This window comes from Saccoglossus kowalevskii, chromosome 4, assembly GCF_978046115.1.
Source record: "Saccoglossus kowalevskii chromosome 4, keSacKowa6.1, whole genome shotgun sequence".
In the NCBI taxonomy this organism is placed as follows: Eukaryota; Metazoa; Hemichordata; class Enteropneusta; family Harrimaniidae; genus Saccoglossus; species Saccoglossus kowalevskii.
This window is the reverse complement of record NC_140644.1, coordinates 20,945,258-20,962,969: the sequence shown is the minus strand read 5'-3', so window position 1 is coordinate 20,962,969 and position 17,712 is coordinate 20,945,258. Positions and strand designations below refer to the sequence as shown.

General features: G+C 38.9%; 46 non-coding genes across 46 annotated transcripts; all 46 read left to right on the top strand.

The window, feature by feature from the left end:
- The first annotated feature begins 694 nt into the window (after positions 1-694).
- Positions 695-776, top strand: TRNAS-CGA (transfer RNA serine (anticodon CGA)). The gene has a single exon. It is a non-coding gene; the product is annotated as a tRNA-Ser (tRNA).
- A 261-nt stretch (positions 777-1,037) lies between these two features.
- TRNAS-UGA (transfer RNA serine (anticodon UGA)) lies at positions 1,038-1,119 on the top strand. Its single transcript has one exon. It is a non-coding gene; the product is annotated as a tRNA-Ser (tRNA).
- A 277-nt stretch (positions 1,120-1,396) lies between these two features.
- On the top strand, positions 1,397-1,478 carry TRNAS-CGA (transfer RNA serine (anticodon CGA)). Its single transcript has one exon. It is a non-coding gene; the product is annotated as a tRNA-Ser (tRNA).
- A 275-nt stretch (positions 1,479-1,753) lies between these two features.
- Positions 1,754-1,835, top strand: TRNAS-CGA (transfer RNA serine (anticodon CGA)). Its single transcript has one exon. It is a non-coding gene; the product is annotated as a tRNA-Ser (tRNA).
- A 271-nt stretch (positions 1,836-2,106) lies between these two features.
- Positions 2,107-2,188, top strand: TRNAS-UGA (transfer RNA serine (anticodon UGA)). The gene has a single exon. It is a non-coding gene; the product is annotated as a tRNA-Ser (tRNA).
- A 272-nt stretch (positions 2,189-2,460) lies between these two features.
- TRNAS-UGA (transfer RNA serine (anticodon UGA)) lies at positions 2,461-2,542 on the top strand. The gene has a single exon. It is a non-coding gene; the product is annotated as a tRNA-Ser (tRNA).
- Positions 2,543-2,816: 274 nt separating this feature from the next.
- On the top strand, positions 2,817-2,899 carry TRNAS-CGA (transfer RNA serine (anticodon CGA)). Its single transcript has one exon. It is a non-coding gene; the product is annotated as a tRNA-Ser (tRNA).
- Positions 2,900-3,167: 268 nt separating this feature from the next.
- Positions 3,168-3,249, top strand: TRNAS-UGA (transfer RNA serine (anticodon UGA)). Its single transcript has one exon. It is a non-coding gene; the product is annotated as a tRNA-Ser (tRNA).
- A 277-nt stretch (positions 3,250-3,526) lies between these two features.
- TRNAS-CGA (transfer RNA serine (anticodon CGA)) lies at positions 3,527-3,608 on the top strand. Its single transcript has one exon. It is a non-coding gene; the product is annotated as a tRNA-Ser (tRNA).
- A 275-nt stretch (positions 3,609-3,883) lies between these two features.
- On the top strand, positions 3,884-3,965 carry TRNAS-CGA (transfer RNA serine (anticodon CGA)). Its single transcript has one exon. It is a non-coding gene; the product is annotated as a tRNA-Ser (tRNA).
- A 272-nt stretch (positions 3,966-4,237) lies between these two features.
- Positions 4,238-4,319, top strand: TRNAS-UGA (transfer RNA serine (anticodon UGA)). The gene has a single exon. It is a non-coding gene; the product is annotated as a tRNA-Ser (tRNA).
- Positions 4,320-4,591: 272 nt separating this feature from the next.
- Positions 4,592-4,673, top strand: TRNAS-UGA (transfer RNA serine (anticodon UGA)). The gene has a single exon. It is a non-coding gene; the product is annotated as a tRNA-Ser (tRNA).
- Positions 4,674-4,947: 274 nt separating this feature from the next.
- TRNAS-CGA (transfer RNA serine (anticodon CGA)) lies at positions 4,948-5,030 on the top strand. Its single transcript has one exon. It is a non-coding gene; the product is annotated as a tRNA-Ser (tRNA).
- Positions 5,031-5,298: 268 nt separating this feature from the next.
- On the top strand, positions 5,299-5,380 carry TRNAS-UGA (transfer RNA serine (anticodon UGA)). Its single transcript has one exon. It is a non-coding gene; the product is annotated as a tRNA-Ser (tRNA).
- Positions 5,381-5,657: 277 nt separating this feature from the next.
- Positions 5,658-5,739, top strand: TRNAS-UGA (transfer RNA serine (anticodon UGA)). The gene has a single exon. It is a non-coding gene; the product is annotated as a tRNA-Ser (tRNA).
- A 275-nt stretch (positions 5,740-6,014) lies between these two features.
- Positions 6,015-6,096, top strand: TRNAS-UGA (transfer RNA serine (anticodon UGA)). The gene has a single exon. It is a non-coding gene; the product is annotated as a tRNA-Ser (tRNA).
- A 257-nt stretch (positions 6,097-6,353) lies between these two features.
- On the top strand, positions 6,354-6,435 carry TRNAS-CGA (transfer RNA serine (anticodon CGA)). Its single transcript has one exon. It is a non-coding gene; the product is annotated as a tRNA-Ser (tRNA).
- A 257-nt stretch (positions 6,436-6,692) lies between these two features.
- On the top strand, positions 6,693-6,774 carry TRNAS-UGA (transfer RNA serine (anticodon UGA)). Its single transcript has one exon. It is a non-coding gene; the product is annotated as a tRNA-Ser (tRNA).
- A 275-nt stretch (positions 6,775-7,049) lies between these two features.
- TRNAL-UAA (transfer RNA leucine (anticodon UAA)) lies at positions 7,050-7,131 on the top strand. Its single transcript has one exon. It is a non-coding gene; the product is annotated as a tRNA-Leu (tRNA).
- A 271-nt stretch (positions 7,132-7,402) lies between these two features.
- Positions 7,403-7,484, top strand: TRNAS-CGA (transfer RNA serine (anticodon CGA)). The gene has a single exon. It is a non-coding gene; the product is annotated as a tRNA-Ser (tRNA).
- A 255-nt stretch (positions 7,485-7,739) lies between these two features.
- On the top strand, positions 7,740-7,821 carry TRNAS-CGA (transfer RNA serine (anticodon CGA)). Its single transcript has one exon. It is a non-coding gene; the product is annotated as a tRNA-Ser (tRNA).
- Positions 7,822-8,075: 254 nt separating this feature from the next.
- On the top strand, positions 8,076-8,157 carry TRNAS-UGA (transfer RNA serine (anticodon UGA)). The gene has a single exon. It is a non-coding gene; the product is annotated as a tRNA-Ser (tRNA).
- Positions 8,158-8,414: 257 nt separating this feature from the next.
- On the top strand, positions 8,415-8,496 carry TRNAS-CGA (transfer RNA serine (anticodon CGA)). Its single transcript has one exon. It is a non-coding gene; the product is annotated as a tRNA-Ser (tRNA).
- Positions 8,497-8,770: 274 nt separating this feature from the next.
- TRNAS-CGA (transfer RNA serine (anticodon CGA)) lies at positions 8,771-8,852 on the top strand. Its single transcript has one exon. It is a non-coding gene; the product is annotated as a tRNA-Ser (tRNA).
- A 628-nt stretch (positions 8,853-9,480) lies between these two features.
- TRNAS-CGA (transfer RNA serine (anticodon CGA)) lies at positions 9,481-9,562 on the top strand. The gene has a single exon. It is a non-coding gene; the product is annotated as a tRNA-Ser (tRNA).
- Positions 9,563-9,813: 251 nt separating this feature from the next.
- On the top strand, positions 9,814-9,895 carry TRNAS-CGA (transfer RNA serine (anticodon CGA)). The gene has a single exon. It is a non-coding gene; the product is annotated as a tRNA-Ser (tRNA).
- Positions 9,896-10,507: 612 nt separating this feature from the next.
- Positions 10,508-10,589, top strand: TRNAS-UGA (transfer RNA serine (anticodon UGA)). The gene has a single exon. It is a non-coding gene; the product is annotated as a tRNA-Ser (tRNA).
- A 275-nt stretch (positions 10,590-10,864) lies between these two features.
- Positions 10,865-10,946, top strand: TRNAS-CGA (transfer RNA serine (anticodon CGA)). The gene has a single exon. It is a non-coding gene; the product is annotated as a tRNA-Ser (tRNA).
- A 255-nt stretch (positions 10,947-11,201) lies between these two features.
- On the top strand, positions 11,202-11,283 carry TRNAS-CGA (transfer RNA serine (anticodon CGA)). The gene has a single exon. It is a non-coding gene; the product is annotated as a tRNA-Ser (tRNA).
- Positions 11,284-11,536: 253 nt separating this feature from the next.
- TRNAS-CGA (transfer RNA serine (anticodon CGA)) lies at positions 11,537-11,618 on the top strand. Its single transcript has one exon. It is a non-coding gene; the product is annotated as a tRNA-Ser (tRNA).
- Positions 11,619-11,893: 275 nt separating this feature from the next.
- Positions 11,894-11,975, top strand: TRNAS-UGA (transfer RNA serine (anticodon UGA)). The gene has a single exon. It is a non-coding gene; the product is annotated as a tRNA-Ser (tRNA).
- A 275-nt stretch (positions 11,976-12,250) lies between these two features.
- TRNAS-UGA (transfer RNA serine (anticodon UGA)) lies at positions 12,251-12,332 on the top strand. Its single transcript has one exon. It is a non-coding gene; the product is annotated as a tRNA-Ser (tRNA).
- Positions 12,333-12,596: 264 nt separating this feature from the next.
- Positions 12,597-12,678, top strand: TRNAS-UGA (transfer RNA serine (anticodon UGA)). The gene has a single exon. It is a non-coding gene; the product is annotated as a tRNA-Ser (tRNA).
- A 255-nt stretch (positions 12,679-12,933) lies between these two features.
- Positions 12,934-13,015, top strand: TRNAS-CGA (transfer RNA serine (anticodon CGA)). Its single transcript has one exon. It is a non-coding gene; the product is annotated as a tRNA-Ser (tRNA).
- Positions 13,016-13,282: 267 nt separating this feature from the next.
- TRNAS-UGA (transfer RNA serine (anticodon UGA)) lies at positions 13,283-13,364 on the top strand. Its single transcript has one exon. It is a non-coding gene; the product is annotated as a tRNA-Ser (tRNA).
- A 275-nt stretch (positions 13,365-13,639) lies between these two features.
- Positions 13,640-13,721, top strand: TRNAS-UGA (transfer RNA serine (anticodon UGA)). Its single transcript has one exon. It is a non-coding gene; the product is annotated as a tRNA-Ser (tRNA).
- A 255-nt stretch (positions 13,722-13,976) lies between these two features.
- TRNAS-UGA (transfer RNA serine (anticodon UGA)) lies at positions 13,977-14,058 on the top strand. Its single transcript has one exon. It is a non-coding gene; the product is annotated as a tRNA-Ser (tRNA).
- Positions 14,059-14,311: 253 nt separating this feature from the next.
- TRNAS-CGA (transfer RNA serine (anticodon CGA)) lies at positions 14,312-14,393 on the top strand. The gene has a single exon. It is a non-coding gene; the product is annotated as a tRNA-Ser (tRNA).
- Positions 14,394-15,005: 612 nt separating this feature from the next.
- Positions 15,006-15,087, top strand: TRNAS-UGA (transfer RNA serine (anticodon UGA)). The gene has a single exon. It is a non-coding gene; the product is annotated as a tRNA-Ser (tRNA).
- Positions 15,088-15,362: 275 nt separating this feature from the next.
- On the top strand, positions 15,363-15,444 carry TRNAS-CGA (transfer RNA serine (anticodon CGA)). Its single transcript has one exon. It is a non-coding gene; the product is annotated as a tRNA-Ser (tRNA).
- Positions 15,445-15,699: 255 nt separating this feature from the next.
- TRNAS-CGA (transfer RNA serine (anticodon CGA)) lies at positions 15,700-15,781 on the top strand. The gene has a single exon. It is a non-coding gene; the product is annotated as a tRNA-Ser (tRNA).
- A 253-nt stretch (positions 15,782-16,034) lies between these two features.
- TRNAS-CGA (transfer RNA serine (anticodon CGA)) lies at positions 16,035-16,116 on the top strand. The gene has a single exon. It is a non-coding gene; the product is annotated as a tRNA-Ser (tRNA).
- A 275-nt stretch (positions 16,117-16,391) lies between these two features.
- TRNAS-UGA (transfer RNA serine (anticodon UGA)) lies at positions 16,392-16,473 on the top strand. Its single transcript has one exon. It is a non-coding gene; the product is annotated as a tRNA-Ser (tRNA).
- A 275-nt stretch (positions 16,474-16,748) lies between these two features.
- TRNAS-UGA (transfer RNA serine (anticodon UGA)) lies at positions 16,749-16,830 on the top strand. Its single transcript has one exon. It is a non-coding gene; the product is annotated as a tRNA-Ser (tRNA).
- A 264-nt stretch (positions 16,831-17,094) lies between these two features.
- TRNAS-UGA (transfer RNA serine (anticodon UGA)) lies at positions 17,095-17,176 on the top strand. Its single transcript has one exon. It is a non-coding gene; the product is annotated as a tRNA-Ser (tRNA).
- A 255-nt stretch (positions 17,177-17,431) lies between these two features.
- Positions 17,432-17,513, top strand: TRNAS-CGA (transfer RNA serine (anticodon CGA)). Its single transcript has one exon. It is a non-coding gene; the product is annotated as a tRNA-Ser (tRNA).
- Positions 17,514-17,712: the final 199 nt, after the last annotated feature.

The following is a 17,712-nucleotide window of genomic DNA, read 5'->3' as shown; positions in this document are numbered from 1 at the left end:
ACTTTGAATGTTTGTATGCTTATAATAATTCCATAGTTACAATGGTCAATGGGATAAATTATAGATTAACTATTCCTTGAAGACTTATATTATACTACTATGTATCCATATTCCCATCGTAATTAGAAATTGCACCACAGTACCTAACTGTGATTCTAGAAACGTTTATACATTATAATCCGGAGAATTTTTAACCGGATACTTGTAAATGATGAGCAATTTGAAACGTAATATTAAGTCTTTTATTTTATTAGTTTACGCATTTGATGCAATTTATGTAATGTAAATGATCCTTTGACATGTAAATTCTTTATAATGAGGCAGACCAGTGGGTCTGTCTTTAATAAAAGAGAAAAAAAAAAGGCGTTGGACTTGAAATCCAATGGGCTCTCCCCGCGCAGGTTCGAACCCTGCTCGCAGCGAATGTTTTAGAACACCTCGTTGAGCCGCTGTATACATAATTGGCCGTAGATCAACCGCAAGAATGAATGCAAATTATGAAAATAATTCGCATTGGCACCAAGTTTACATTATATATATATCACTTAATGCCATTTACTTGTCGTAAAAAAAAACAAGTGCGTGAACTTAACGTCAATGTTATGTAACATGGCAATGTTATGTAACAAATGCAAATAAAATAACAACAAATTTTCAGCCAAAATTTCTAGGAGCACTTGCCATTGCATCAACTGCTGTGATGGCCGAGTGGTTAAGGCGTTGGACTCGAAATCTAATGGGGTCTCCCCGCGCAGTTTCGAACCCTGCTCGCAGTGAATGTTTTAGAACACCTCGTTGCACCGCCGTATACATGATTGGCCGTAGATCAACCGCAAGATCGCATGCAAATTAAGAAAATGATTCGCATTGGCACCAAGTTTACTTTATATATATATATATATCACTTAATGCCATTTACTTGTCGTAAATAAAAAACAAGTGCGTTAACTTGACGTCAATGTCATGTAACAAATGAAAATAAAATAACAACAAATTTTAAGCCAACATTTTTAGGAGCACTTGTCAATGCATAATCTGCTGTGATGGCCGAGTGGTTAAGGCGTTGGACTTGAAATCCAATGGGCTCTCCCCGCGCAGGTTCGAACCCTGCTCGCAGCGAATGTTTTAGAACACCTCGTTGAGCCGCTGTATACATAATTGGCCGTAGATCAACCGCAAGAATGAATGCAAATTATGAAAATAATTCGCATTGGCACCAAGTTTAAATTATATATATATATGACTTAATTCCATTTACATCTCTTAAAAGAGAAAAACAAGTGCGTGAACTTGACGTCAATGTTATGTAACATGGCAATGTTATGTAACAAATGCATATAAAATAACAACAAATTTTAAGCCAACATTTTTAGGAGCACTTGTCATTGCATCAACTGCTGTGATGGCCGAGTGGTTAAGGCGTTGGACTCGAAATACAATGGGGTCTCCCCACGCAGGTTCAAACCCTGCTCGCAGCGAATGTTTTAGAACACCTCGTTGAGCCGCTGTATACATAATTGGCCGTAGATCAACCGCATGAATGAATGCAAATTATGAAAATGATTCGCATTGGCACCAAGTTTAAATAATATATATATGACTTAATGTCATTTACATCTCTTAAAAGAGAAAAACAAGTGCGTGAACTTGACGTCAATGTTATGTAACATGGCAATGTTATGTAACAAATGCAAATAAAATAACAACAAATTTTAAGCCAAAATTTCTAGGAGCACTTGTCATTGCATCAACTGCTGTGATGGCCGAGTGGTTAAGGCTTTGGACTCGAAATCCAATGGGGTCTTCCCGCGCAGGTTCGAACCCTGCTCGCAGCGAATATTTTAGAACACCTCGTTGCACCGCATTATACATGATTATCCGTAGATCAACCGAAAGAACGCATGCAAATTAAGAAAATGATTCGCATTGGCACCAAGTTTACATTATATATATATCACTTAATGCCATTTACTTCTCGTAAAAAAAAACAAGTGCGTGAACTTGACGTCAATGTTATGTAACATGTCAATGTCATGTAACAAATGCAAATAAAATAACAACAAATTTTAAGCCACATTTTTAGGAGCACTTGTCATTGCATAAACTGCTGTGATGGCCGAGTGGTTAAGGCGTTGGACTTGAAATCCAATGGGCTCTCCACGCGCAGGTACGAACCCTGCTCGCAGCGAATGTTTTAGAACACCTCGTTGAGCCGCTGTATACATAATTGGCCGTCGATCAACCGCAAGAATGAATGCAAATTATGAAAATAATTCGCATTGGCACCAAGTTTACATTATATATATATCACTTAATGCCATTTACTTGTCGTAAAAAAAAACAAGTGCGTGAACTTAACGTCAATGTTATGTAACATGTCAATGTCATGTAAAAAATGCAAATAAAATAACAACAAATTTTCAGCCAAAATTTCTAGGAGCACTTGTCATTGCATCATCTGCTGTAATAGCCGAGTGGTTAAGTCGTTGGACTTGAAATCCAATGTGGTCTCCCCGCGCAGATTCGAACCCTGCTCGCAGCGAATGTTTTAGAATACCTCGTTGAGCCGCTGTATACATAATTGGCCGTAGATCAACCGCAAGAATGAATGCAAATTATGAAAATGATTCGCATTGGCACCAAGTTTAAATTATATATATATGACTTAATTCCATTGACATCTCTTAAAAGAGAAAAACAAGTGGTGAACTTGACGTCAATGTTATGTAACATGGCAATGTTATGTAACAAATGCAAATAAAATAACAACAAATTTTCAGCCAAAATTTCTAGGAGCACTTGTCATTGCATCAACTGCTGTGATGGCCGAGTGGTTAAGGCGTTGGACTCGAAATCCAATGGGGTCTCTCCCCCGCAGTTTCGAATCCTGCTCGCAGTGAATGTTTTAGAACACCTCGTTGCACCGCCGTATACATGATTGGCCGTAGATCAACCGCAAGATCGCATGCAAATTAAGAAAATGATTCGCATTGGCACCAAGTTTACATTATATATATATATCACTTAATGCCATTTACTTGTCGTAAATAAAAAACAAGTGCGTTAACTTGACGACAATGTTATGTCAATGTCATGTAACAAATGAAAATAAAATAACAACAAATTTTAAGCCAACATTTTTAGGAGCACTTGTCAATGCATAATCTGCTGTGATGGCCGAGTGGTTAAGGCGTTGGACTTGAAATCCAATGGGCTCTCCCCGCGCAGGTTCGAACCCTGCTCGCAGCGAATGTTTTAGAACACCTCGTTGAGCCGCTGTATACATAATTGGCCGTAGATCAACCGCAAGAATGAATGCAAATTATGAAAATAATTCGCATTGGCACCAAGTTTAAATTATATATATATATGACTTAATTCCATTTACATCTCTTAAAAGAGAAAAACAAGTGCGTGAACTTGACGTCAATGTTATGTAACATGGCAATGTTATGTAACAAATGCATATAAAATAACAACAAATTTTAAGCCAACATTTTTAGGAGCACTTGTCATTGCATCAACTGCTGTGATGGCCGAGTGGTTAAGGCGTTGGACTCGAAATACAATGGGGTCTTCCCACGCAGGTTCAAACCCTGCTCGCAGCGAATGTTTTAGAACACCTCGTTGAGCCGCTGTATACATAATTGGCCGTAGATCAACCGCATGAATGAATGCAAATTATGAAAATGATTCGCATTGGCACCAAGTTTAAATAATATATATATGACTTAATGTCATTTACATCTCTTAAAAGAGAAAAACAAGTGCGTGAACTTGACGTCAATGTTATGTAACATGGCAATGTTATGTAACAAATGCAAATAAAATAACAACAAATTTTAAGCCAAAATTTCTAGGAGCACTTGTCATTGCATCAACTGCTGTGATGGCCGAGTGGTTAAGGCTTTGGACTCGAAATCCAATGGGGTCTTCCCGCGCAGGTTCGAACCCTGCTCGCAGCGAATATTTTAGAACACCTCGTTGCACCGCATTATACATGATTATCCGTAGATCAACCGAAAGAACGCATGCAAATTAAGAAAATGATTCGCATTGGCACCAAGTTTACATTATATATATATCACTTAATGCCATTTACTTCTCGTAAAAAAAAAACAAGTGCGTGAACTTGACGTCAATGTTATGTAACATGTCAATGTCATGTAACAAATGCAAATAAAATAACAACAAATTTTAAGCCACATTTTTAGGAGCACTTGTCATTGCATAAACTGCTGTGATGGCCGAGTGGTTAAGGCGTTGGACTTGAAATCCAATGGGCTCTCCACGCGCAGGTACGAACCCTGCTCGCAGCGAATGTTTTAGAACACCTCGTTGAGCCGCTGTATACATAATTGGCCGTCGATCAACCGCAAGAATGAATGCAAATTATGAAAATAATTCGCATTGGCACCAAGTTTACATTATATATATATCACTTAATGCCATTTACTTGTCGTAAAAAAAAACAAGTGCGTGAACTTAACGTCAATGTTATGTAACATGTCAATGTCATGTAAAAAATGCAAATAAAATAACAACAAATTTTCAGCCAAAATTTCTAGGAGCACTTGTCATTGCATCATCTGCTGTAATAGCCGAGTGGTTAAGTCGTTGGACTTGAAATCCAATGTGGTCTCCCCGCGCAGATTCGAACCCTGCTCGCAGCGAATGTTTTAGAATACCTCGTTGAGCCGCTGTATACATAATTGGCCGTAGATCAACCGCAAGAATGAATGCAAATTATGAAAATGATTCGCATTGGCACCAAGTTTAAATTATATATATATGACTTAATTCCATTGACATCTCTTAAAAGAGAAAAACAAGTGGTGAACTTGACGTCAATGTTATGTAACATGGCAATGTTATGTAACAAATGCAAATAAAATAACAACAAATTTTCAGCCAAAATTTCTAGGAGCACTTGTCATTGCATCAACTGCTGTGATGGCCGAGTGGTTAAGGCGTTGGACTCGAAATCCAATGGGGTCTCTCCCCCGCAGTTTCGAATCCTGCTCGCAGTGAATGTTTTAGAACACCTCGTTGCACCGCCGTATACATGATTGGCCGTAGATCAACCGCAAGATCGCATGCAAATTAAGAAAATGATTCGCATTGGCACCAAGTTTACATTATATATATATATCACTTAATGCCATTTACTTGTCGTAAATAAAAAACAAGTGCGTTAACTTGACGTCAATGTTATGTCAATGTCATGTAACAAATGAAAATAAAATAACAACAAATTTTAAGCCAACATTTTTAGGAGCACTTGTCAATGCATAATCTGCTGTGATGGCCGAGTGGTTAAGGCGTTGGACTTGAAATCCAATGGGCTCTCCCCGCGCAGGTTCGAACCCTGCTCGCAGCGAATGTTTTAGAACACCTCGTTGAGCCGCTGTATACATAATTGGCCGTAGATCAACCGCAAGAATGAATGCAAATTATGAAAATAATTCGCATTGGCACCAAGTTTAAATTATATATATATATGACTTAATTCCATTTACATCTCTTAAAAGAGAAAAACAAGTGCGTGAACTTGACGTCAATGTTATGTAATATGTCAATGTCATGTAACAAATGCAAATAAAATAACAACAAATTTTAAGCCAACATTTTTACGGGCACTTATTATTGCATCAACTTCTGTGATGGCCGAGTTGTTAAGGCGTTGGACTTGAAATCCAATGGGGTCTCCCCGCGCAGGTTCGAACCCTGCTCGCAGCGAATGTTTTAGAACACCTCGTTGAGCCGCTGTATACATAATTGGCCGTAGATCAACCGCAAGAATTAATGCAAATTATGAAAATGATTCGCATTGGCACCAAGTTTAAATTATATATATATGACTTAATGCCATTTACATCTCTTAAAAGAGAAAAACAAGTGCGTGAACTTGACGTCAATGTTATGTAACATGGCAATGTTATGTAACAAATGCAAATAAAATAACAACAAATTGTCAGCCAACATTTCTAGGAGCACTTGTCATTGCATCAACTGCTGTGATGGCCGAGTGGTTAAGGCGTTGGACTTGAAATCCAATGGGGTCTCCCCGCGCAGGTTCGAACCCTGCTTGCAGCCAATGTTTTAGAACACCTCGTTGAGCCGCTGTATACATAATTTGCCGTAGATCAACCGCAAGAATGAATGCAAATTATGAAAATGATTCGCATTGGCACCAAGTTTAAATAAGATATATATGACTTAATGCCATTTACATCTCGTAAAAAAGAAAAACAAGTGCGTGAATTTGAAGTCAATTTCATGTAACAAATGCAAATAAAATAACAAAAAATTTTAAGCCAACATTTTTAGGAGCACTTGTCATTGCATCAACTGCTGTGATGGCCGAGTGGTTAAGGCGTTGGACTCGAAATCCAATGGGGTCTCCCCGCGCAGGTTCAAACCCTGCTCGCAGCGAATTTTTTAGAACACCTCGTTGAGCCGCTGTATACATAATAGGCCGTAGATCAACCGCATGAATGAATGCAAATTATGAAAATGATTCGCATTGGCACCAAGTTTAAATAATATATATCACTTAATGCCATTTACTTCTCGTAAAAAAAAAAAAAACAAGTGCGTGAACTTGACGTCAATATCATGTAACAAATGCAAATAAAATAACAACAAATTTTAAGCCAACATTTTTAGGAGCACTTGTCATTGCATCAACTGCTGTGATGGCCGAGTGGTTAAGGCGTTGGACTTGAAATCCAATGGGGTCTCCCCGCGCAGGTTCGAAACCTGCTCGCAGCGAATGTTATAGAACACCTCGTTGAGCCGCTGTATACATAATTTGCCGTAGATCAACCGCAAGAATGAATGCAAATTATGAAAATGATTCGCACTGGCACCAAGTTTAAATAATATATATATGACTTAATGCCATTTACATCTCTTAAAAGAGAAAAACAAGTGCGTGAACTTGACATCAATGTTATGTAACATGGCAATGTTATGTAACAAATGCAAATAAAATAACAACAAATTGTCAGCCAAAATTTCTAGGAGCACTTGTCATTGCATCAACTGCTGTGATGGCCGAGTGGTTAAGGCGTTGGACTTAAAATCCAATGGGGTCTCCCCGCGCAGGTTCGAACCCTGCTTGCAGCCAATGTTTTAGAACACCTCGTTGCACCGCATTATACATAATTGGCCGTAGATCAACCGCAAGAATGAATGCAAATTATGAAAATTATTCGCATTGGCACCAAGTTTACATTATATATATCACTTAATGCCATTTACTTCTCGTAAAAAACAAACAAGTGCGTGAACTTGACGTCAATGTTATGTAACATGGCAATGTTATGTAACAAATTCAAATAAAATAACAACAAATTTTCATCAAAAATTTCTAGGAGCACTTGTCATTGTATCAACTGCTGTGATGGCCGAGTGGTTAAGGCGTTGGACTCGAAATCCAATGGGGTCTACCCGCGCAGTTTCGAACCCTGCTCGCAGTGAATGTTTAAGAACACATCGTTGCACCGCTGTATACATGATTGGCCGTAGATCAACCGCAAGATCGCATGCAAATTAAGAAAATGATTCGCATTGGCACCAAGTTTACATTATATATATCACTTAATGCCATTTACATCTCGTAAAAAAGAAAAACAAGTGTGTGAATTTGAAGTTAATGTCATGTAACAAATGCAAATAAAATAACAACAAATTTTAAGCCAACATTTTTAGGAGCACTTGTCATTGCATCAACTGCTGTGATGGCCGAGTGGTTAAGGCGTTGGACTCGAAATCCAATGTGGGCTCCCCGCGCAGGTTCAAACCCTGATCGCAGCGAATTTTTTAGAACACCTCGTTGAGCCGCTGTATACATAATAGGCCGTAGATCAACCGCATGAATGAATGCAAATTATGAAAATGATTCGCATTGGCACCAAGTTTAAATAATATATATCACTTAATGCCATTTACTTCTCGTAAAAAAAAAAACAAGTGCGTGAACTTGACGTCAATGTCATGTAACAAATGCAAATAAAATAACAACAAATTTTAAGCCAACATTTTTAGGAGCACTTGTCATTGCATCAACTGCTGTGATGGCCGAGTGGTTAAGGCGTTGGACTTGAAATCCAATGGGATCTCCCCGCGCAGGTTCGAACCCTGCTCGCAGCGAATGTTTTAGAACACCTCGTTGAGCCGCTGTATACATGATTGGCCGTAGATCAACCGCAAGATCGCATGCAAATTAAGAAAATGATTCGCGTTGGCACCAAGTTTACATTATATATATCACTTAATGCCATTTACATCTCGTAAAAAAGAAAAAAACAAGTGCGTGAATTTGAAGTCAATGTCATGTAACAAATGCAAATAAAATAACAACAAATTTTAAGCCAACATTTTTAGGAGCACTTGTCATTGCATCAACTGCTGTGATGGCCGAGTGGTTAAGGCGTTGGACTCGAAATCCAATGGGGACTCCCCGCGCAGGTTCGAACCCTGCTCGCAGCGAATGTTTTAGAACACCTCGTTGAGCCGCTGTATACATAATTGGCCGTAGATCAACCGCAAGAATGAATGCAAATTATGAAAATGATTCGCATTGGCACCAAATTTAAATTATATATAAATGACTTAATTTCATTTACATCTCTTAAAAGAGAAAAACAAGTGCGTGAACTTGACGTCAATGTTATGTAACATGGCAATGTTATGTAACAAATGCAAATAAAATAACAACAAATTTTAAGCCACATTTTTAGGAGCACTTGTCAATTCATAAACTGCTGTGATGGCCGAGTGGTTAAGGCGTTGGACTCGAAATCCAATAGGGTCTCCCCGCGCATGTTCGACCTCTGCTCGCAGCGAACGTTTTAGTACACCTCGTTGCACCGCATTATACATGATTGTCCGTAGATCAACCGAAAGAACGCATGCAAATTATGAAAATGATTCGCATTGGCACCAAGTTTACATTATATATATATATGACTTAATGCCATTTACATCTCGTAAAAAAGAAAAACAAGTGCGTGAATTTGACGTCAATGTTATGTAACATGTCATGTAACAAATGCAAATAAAATAACAACAAATTTTCAGCCAAAATTTTTAGGAGCACTTGTCATTGCATCAACTGCTGTGATGGCCGAGTTCTTAAGTCGTTGGACTTGAAATCCAATGTGGTCTCTCCGCGCCGATTCGAACCCTGCTCGCAGCGAATGTTTTAGAACACCTCGTTGAGCCGCTGTATACATAATTGGCCGTAGATCAACCGCAAGAATGAATGCAAATTATGAAAATGATTCGCATTGGCACCAAGTTTAAATTATATATATATATGACTTAATTCCATTTACATCTCTTAAAAGAGAAAAACAAGTGGTGAACTTGACGTCAATGTTATGTAACATGGCAATGTTATGTAACAAATGCAAATAAAATAACAACAAATTTTAAGCAAATTTTTTAGGAGCACTTGTCATTACATTAACTGCTGTGATGGCCGAGTGGTTAAGGCGTTGGACTCGAAATCCAATGGGGTCTCCCTGCGCTGGTTCGAACCCTGCTCGCAGCGAATGTATTAGAACACCTCGTTGAGCCGCTGTATACATAATTGGCCATAGATCAACCGCAAGAATGAATGCAAATTATGAAAATGATTCGCATTGGCACCAAGTTTACTTTATATATATCACTTAATGCCATTTACTTCTCGTAAAAAAGAAAAACAAGTGCGTGAACTTGACGTCAATGACGACCAATGCAAATAAAATAACAACAAATTTTCAGCCAAAATTTTTAGGAGCACTTGTCATTGCATCAACTGCTGTGATGGCCGAGTGGTTAAGGCGTTGGACTCGAAATCCAATGGGGTCTTCCCGCGCAGGTTCGAAACCTGCTCGCAGGGAATGTTTTAGAACACCTCGTTGCACCGCATTATACATGATTGTCCGTAGATCAACCGAAAGAACGCATGCAAATTAAGAAAATGATTCGCATTGGCACCAAGTTTACTTTATATATATCACTTAATGCCATTTACTTCTCGTAAAAAAGAAAAACAAGTGCGTGAACTTGACGTCAATGTTATGTAACAAATGCAAATAAAATAACAACAAATTTTCAGCCAAAATTTCTAGGAGCACATGTCATTGCATCAACTACTGTGATGGCCGAGTGGGTAAGGCGTTGGACTTGAAATGCAATTGGGTCTCCCCGCGTAGGTTCGAACCCTGTGTGCAGCGAATGTTTTAGAACACCTCGTTGAGCCGCTGTATACATAATTGGCCGTAGATCAACCGCAAGAATGAATGCGAGTTATGAAAATGATTCGCATTGGCACCAAGTTTAAATTATATATATATGACTTAATGCCATTTACATCTCGTAAAACAGAAAAACAAGTGCGTGAATTTGACGTCAATGTTATGTAACATGTCAATGTCGTGTAACAAATGCAAATAAAATAACAACAAATTTTAAGCCAACATTTTTAGGAGCACTTGCCATTGCATCAACTGCTGTGATGGCCGAGTGGTTAAGGCGTTGGACTTGAAATGCAATTGGGTCTCCCCGCGTAGGTTCGAACCCTGTGTGCAGCGAATGTTTTAGAACACCTCGTTGAGCCGCTGTATACATAATTGGCCGTAGATCAACCGCAAGAATGAATGCGAGTTATGAAAATGATTCGCATTGGCACCAAGTTTAAATTATATATATATGACTTAATGCCATTTACATCTCGTAAAACAGAAAAACAAGTGCGTGAATTTGACGTCAATGTTATGTAACATGTCAATGTCATGTAACAAATGCAGATAAAATAACAACAAATTTTCAGCCAAAATTTCTAGGAGCACTTGTCATTGCATCAACTGCTGTGATGGCCGAGTGGTTAAGGCGTTGGACTCGAAATCCAATGGGGTCTCCCCGCGCAGCTTCGAACCCTGCTCGCAGTTATTGTTTTAGAACACCTCGTTGCACCGCTGTATACATGATTGGCCGTAGATCAACCGCAAGATCGCATGCAAATTAAGAAAATGATTCGCATTGGCACCAAGTTTACATTATATATATCACTTAATGCCATTTACATCTCGTAAAAAAGAAAAACAAGTGCGTGAATTTGATGTCAATGTCATGTAACAAATGCAAATACAATAACAACAAATTTTCAGCCAAAATTTCTAGGAGCACTTTTCATTGCATCAACTGCTGTGATGGCCGAGTGGTTAAGGCGTTGGACTCGAAATCCAATGGGGTCTCCCCGCGCAGGTTCGAACCCTGCTCGCTGCGAATGTTTTAGAACACCTCGCTGCACCATTGTATACATGATTGGCCGTAGATCAACCGCAAGAACGCATGCAAATTAAGAAAATGATTTGCATTGGCACCAAGTTTACATTATATATATCTTAATGCCATTTACATCTCGTAAAAAAGAAAAACAAGTGCGTGAATTTGATATCAATGTCATGTAACAAATGCAAATAAAATAACAACAAATTTTAAGCCAACATTTTTAGGAGCACTTGTCATTGCATCAACTGCTGTGATGGCCGAGTGGTTAAGGCGTTGGACTCGAAATCCAATGGGGTCTCCCCGCGCAGGTGCGAACCCTGCTCGCAGCGAATGATTTAGAACACCTCGTTGAGCCGCTGTATACATAATTGGCCGTAGATCAACCGCATGAATGAATGCAAATTATGAAAATGATTCGCATTGGCATCAAGTTTAAATAATATATATATGACTTAATGCCATTTACATCTCTTAAAAGAGAAAAACAAGTGCGTGAACTTGACGTCAATGTTATGTAACATGGCAATGTTATGTAACACATGCAAATACAATAACAACAAATTTTCAGCCAAAATTTCTAGGAGCACTTGTCATTGCATCAACTGCTGAGATGGCCGAGTGTTTAAGGCGTTGGACTTGAAATCCAATGGGGTCTCTCCGTGCAGGTTCGAACCCTGCTCGCAGCGAATGTTTTAGAACACCTCGTTGAGCCGCTGTATACATAATTGGCCGTAGGTCAACCGCAAGAATGAATGCAAATTATGAAAATGATTCGCATTGGCACCAAGTTTAAATTATATATATATGACTTAATGCCATTTAAATGTCGTTCAACAGAAAAACAAGTGCGTGAATTTGACGTCAATGTTATGTAACATGTCAATGTCATGTAACAAATGCAAATAAAATAACAACAAATTTTAAGCCAACATTTTTAGGAGCACTTGCCATTGCATCAACTGCTGTGATGGCCGAGTGGTTAAGGCGTTGGACTTGAAATCCAATGGGGTCTCCCCGCGCAGGTTCGAACCCTGCTCGCAGCGAATGTTTTAGAACACCTCGTTGAGCCGCTGTATACATAATTGGCCGTAGATCAACCGCAAGAATGAATGCAAATTATGAAAATGATTCGCATTGGCACCAAGTTTAAATTATATATATATGACTTAATGCCATTTAAATCTCGTAAAAAAAAACAAGTGCGGGAACTTGACGTCAATGTTATGTCAATGTCATGTAACAAATGCAAATAAAATAACAACAAATTTTAAGCCACATTTTTAGGAGCACTTGTCATTTCATAAACTGCTGTTATGGCCGAGTGGTTAAGGCGTTGGACTTGAAGTCCAATGGGGTCTCTCCGCGCAGGTTCAAACCCTGCTCGCAGCGAACGTTTTAGAACACCTCGCTGCACCGCTGTATACATGATTGGCCGTAGATCAACCGCAAGAACGCATGCAAATTAAGAAAATGATTCGCATTGGCACCAAGTTTACATTATATATATCACTTAATGCCATTTACATCTCGTAAAAAAGAAAAACAAGTGCGTGAATTTGATATCAATGTCATGTAACAAATGGAAATAAAATAACAACAAATTTTAAGCCAACATTTTTAGGAGCACTTGTCATTGCATCAACTGCTGTGATGGCCGAGTGGTTAAGGCGTTGGACTCGAAATCCAATGGGGTCTCCCCGCGCAGGTTCGAACCCTGCTCGCAGCGAATGTTTTAGAACACCTCGTTGAGCCGCTGTATACATAATTGGCCGTAGATCAACCGCAAGAATGAATGCAAATTATGAAAATGATTCGCATTGGCACCAAGTTTAAATTATATATATATGACATAATGCCATTTAAATCTCGTAAAAAAAAAAAACAAGTGCGAGAACTTGACGTCAATGTTATGTCAATGTCATGTAACAAATGCAAATAAAATAACAACAAATTTTAAGCCACATTTTTAGGAGCACTTGTCATTGCATAAACTGCTGTGATGGCCGAGTGGTTAAGGCGTTGGACTTGAAATCCAATGGGGTCTCCCCGCTCAGGTTCGAACCCTGCTCGCAGCGAATGTTTTAGAACACCTCGTTGAGCCGCAGTATACATAATTAGCCGTAGATCAACCGCAAGACTGAATGCAAATTATGAAAATGATTCGCATTGGCACCAAGTTTAAATTATATATATATGACTTAATTCCATTTACATCTCTTAAAAGAGAAAAACAAGTGCGTGAACTTGACGTCAATGTTATGTAACATGGCAATGTTATGTAACAAATGCAAATAAAATAACAACAAATTTTCAGCCAAAATTTCTAGGAGCACTTGTCATTGCATCAACTGCTGTGATGGCCGAGTGGTTAAGTCGTTGGACTTGAAATCCAATGGGGTCTCACCGCGCAGGTTCGAACCCTGCTCGCAGCGAATGTTTTAGAACACCTCGTTGAGCCGCTGTATACATAATTGGCCGTAGATCAACCGCAAGAATGAATGCAAATTATGAAAATGATTCGCATTGGCACCAGGTTTACTTTATATATATATCACGTAATGCCATTTACTTCTCGTAAAAAAAAAACAAGTGCGTGAACTTGACGTCAATGTTATTTAACAAATGCAAATAAAATAACAACAAATTTTAAGCCAACATTTTTAGGAGCACTTGTCATTGCATAAACTGCTGTGATGGCCGAGTGGTTAAGGCGTTGGACTTGAAATCCAATAGGGTCTCCCCGCGCAGGTTCAAACCCTGCTCGAAGCGAATGTTTTAGAACACCTCGTTGAGCCGCTGTATACAAAATAGGCCGTAGATCAACCGCAAGACTGAATGCAAATTATGAAAATGATTCGCATTGGCACCAAGTTTAAATTATATATATATGACTTAATTCCATTTACATCTCTTAAAAGAGAAAAACAAGTGCGTGAACTTGACGTCAATGACGACCAATGCAAATAAAATAACAACAAATTTTCAGCCAAAATTTCTAGGAGCACTTGTCATTGCATCAACTGCTGTGATGGCCGAGTGGTTAAGGCGTTGGACTCGAAATCCAATGGGGTCTTCCCGCGCAGGTTAGAACCCTGCTCGCAGCGAATGTTTTAGAACACCTCGTTGCACCGCATTATACATGATTGTCCGTAGATCAACCGAAAGAACGCATGCAAATTAAGAAAATGATTCGCATTGGCACCAAGTTTACTTTATATATATCACTTAATGCCATTTACTTCTCGTAAAAAAGAAAAACAAGTGCGTGAACTTGACGTCAATGTTATGTAACAAATGCAAATAAAATAACAACAAATTTTCAGCCAAAATTTCTAGGAGCACATGTCATTGCATCAACTACTGTGATGGCCGAGTGGGTAAGGCGTTGGACTTGAAATGCAATTGGGTCTCCCCGCGTAGGTTCGAACCCTGTGTGCAGCGAATGTTTTAGAACACCTCGTTGAGCCGCTGTATACATAATTGGCCGTAGATCAACCGCAAGAATGAATGCGAGTTATGAAAATGATTCGCATTGGCACCAAGTTTAAATTATATATATATGACTTAATGCCATTTACATCTCGTAAAACAGAAAAACAAGTGCGTGAATTTGACGTCAATGTTATGTAACATGTCAATGTCGTGTAACAAATGCAAATAAAATAACAACAAATTTTAAGCCAACATTTTTAGGAGCACTTGCCATTGCATCAACTGCTGTGATGGCCGAGTGGTTAAGGCGTTGGACTTGAAATGCAATTGGGTCTCCCCGCGTAGGTTCGAACCCTGTGTGCAGCGAATGTTTTAGAACACCTCGTTGAGCCGCTGTATACATAATTGGCCGTAGATCAACCGCAAGAATGAATGCGAGTTATGAAAATGATTCGCATTGGCACCAAGTTTAAATTATATATATATGACTTAATGCCATTTACATCTCGTAAAACAGAAAAACAAGTGCGTGAATTTGACGTCAATGTTATGTAACATGTCAATGTCATGTAACAAATGCAGATAAAATAACAACAAATTTTCAGCCAAAATTTCTAGGAGCACTTGTCATTGCATCAACTGCTGTGATGGCCGAGTGGTTAAGGCGTTGGACTCGAAATCCAATGGGGTCTCCCCGCGCAGCTTCGAACCCTGCTCGCAGTTATTGTTTTAGAACACCTCGTTGCACCGCTGTATACATGATTGGCCGTAGATCAACCGCAAGATCGCATGCAAATTAAGAAAATGATTCGCATTGGCACCAAGTTTACATTATATATATCACTTAATGCCATTTACATCTCGTAAAAAAGAAAAACAAGTGCGTGAATTTGATGTCAATGTCATGTAACAAATGCAAATACAATAACAACAAATTTTCAGCCAAAATTTCTAGGAGCACTTTTCATTGCATCAACTGCTGTGATGGCCGAGTGGTTAAGGCGTTGGACTCGAAATCCAATGGGGTCTCCCCGCGCAGGTTCGAACCCTGCTCGCTGCGAATGTTTTAGAACACCTCGCTGCACCATTGTATACATGATTGGCCGTAGATCAACCGCAAGAACGCATGCAAATTAAGAAAATGATTTGCATTGGCACCAAGTTTACATTATATATATCTTAATGCCATTTACATCTCGTAAAAAAGAAAAACAAGTGCGTGAATTTGATATCAATGTCATGTAACAAATGCAAATAAAATAACAACAAATTTTAAGCCAACATTTTTAGGAGCACTTGTCATTGCATCAACTGCTGTGATGGCCGAGTGGTTAAGGCGTTGGACTCGAAATCCAATGGGGTCTCCCCGCGCAGGTGCGAACCCTGCTCGCAGCGAATGATTTAGAACACCTCGTTGAGCCGCTGTATACATAATTGGCCGTAGATCAACCGCATGAATGAATGCAAATTATGAAAATGATTCGCATTGGCATCAAGTTTAAATAATATATATATGACTTAATGCCATTTACATCTCTTAAAAGAGAAAAACAAGTGCGTGAACTTGACGTCAATGTTATGTAACATGGCAATGTTATGTAACACATGCAAATACAATAACAACAAATTTTCAGCCAAAATTTCTAGGAGCACTTGTCATTGCATCAACTGCTGTGATGGCCGAGTGTTTAAGGCGTTGGACTTGAAATCCAATGGGGTCTCTCCGTGCAGGTTCGAACCCTGCTCGCAGCGAATGTTTTAGAACACCTCGTTGAGCCGCTGTATACATAATTGGCCGTAGGTCAACCGCAAGAATGAATGCAAATTATGAAAATGATTCGCATTGGCACCAAGTTTAAATTATATATATATGACTTAATGCCATTTAAATGTCGTTCAACAGAAAAACAAGTGCGTGAATTTGACGTCAATGTTATGTAACATGTCAATGTCATGTAACAAATGCAAATAAAATAACAACAAATTTTAAGCCAACATTTTTAGGAGCACTTGCCATTGCATCAACTGCTGTGATGGCCGAGTGGTTAAGGCGTTGGACTTGAAATCCAATGGGGTCTCCCCGCGCAGGTTCGAACCCTGCTCGCAGCGAATGTTTTAGAACACCTCGTTGAGCCGCTGTATACATAATTGGCCGTAGATCAACCGCAAGAATGAATGCAAATTATGAAAATGATTCGCATTGGCACCAAGTTTAAATTATATATATATGACTTAATGCCATTTAAATCTCGTAAAAAAAAACAAGTGCGGGAACTTGACGTCAATGTTATGTCAATGTCATGTAACAAATGCAAATAAAATAACAACAAATTTTAAGCCACATTTTTAGGAGCACTTGTCATTTCATAAACTGCTGTTATGGCCGAGTGGTTAAGGCGTTGGACTTGAAGTCCAATGGGGTCTCTCCGCGCAGGTTCAAACCCTGCTCGCAGCGAACGTTTTAGAACACCTCGCTGCACCGCTGTATACATGATTGGCCGTAGATCAACCGCAAGAACGCATGCAAATTAAGAAAATGATTCGCATTGGCACCAAGTTTACATTATATATATCACTTAATGCCATTTACATCTCGTAAAAAAGAAAAACAAGTGCGTGAATTTGATATCAATGTCATGTAACAAATGGAAATAAAATAACAACAAATTTTAAGCCAACATTTTTAGGAGCACTTGTCATTGCATCAACTGCTGTGATGGCCGAGTGGTTAAGGCGTTGGACTCGAAATCCAATGGGGTCTCCCCGCGCAGGTTCGAACCCTGCTCGCAGCGAATGTTTTAGAACACCTCGTTGAGCCGCTGTATACATAATTGGCCGTAGATCAACCGCAAGAATGAATGCAAATTATGAAAATGATTCGCATTGGCACCAAGTTTAAATTATATATATATGACATAATGCCATTTAAATCTCGTAAAAAAAAAAAACAAGTGCGAGAACTTGACGTCAATGTTATGTCAATGTCATGTA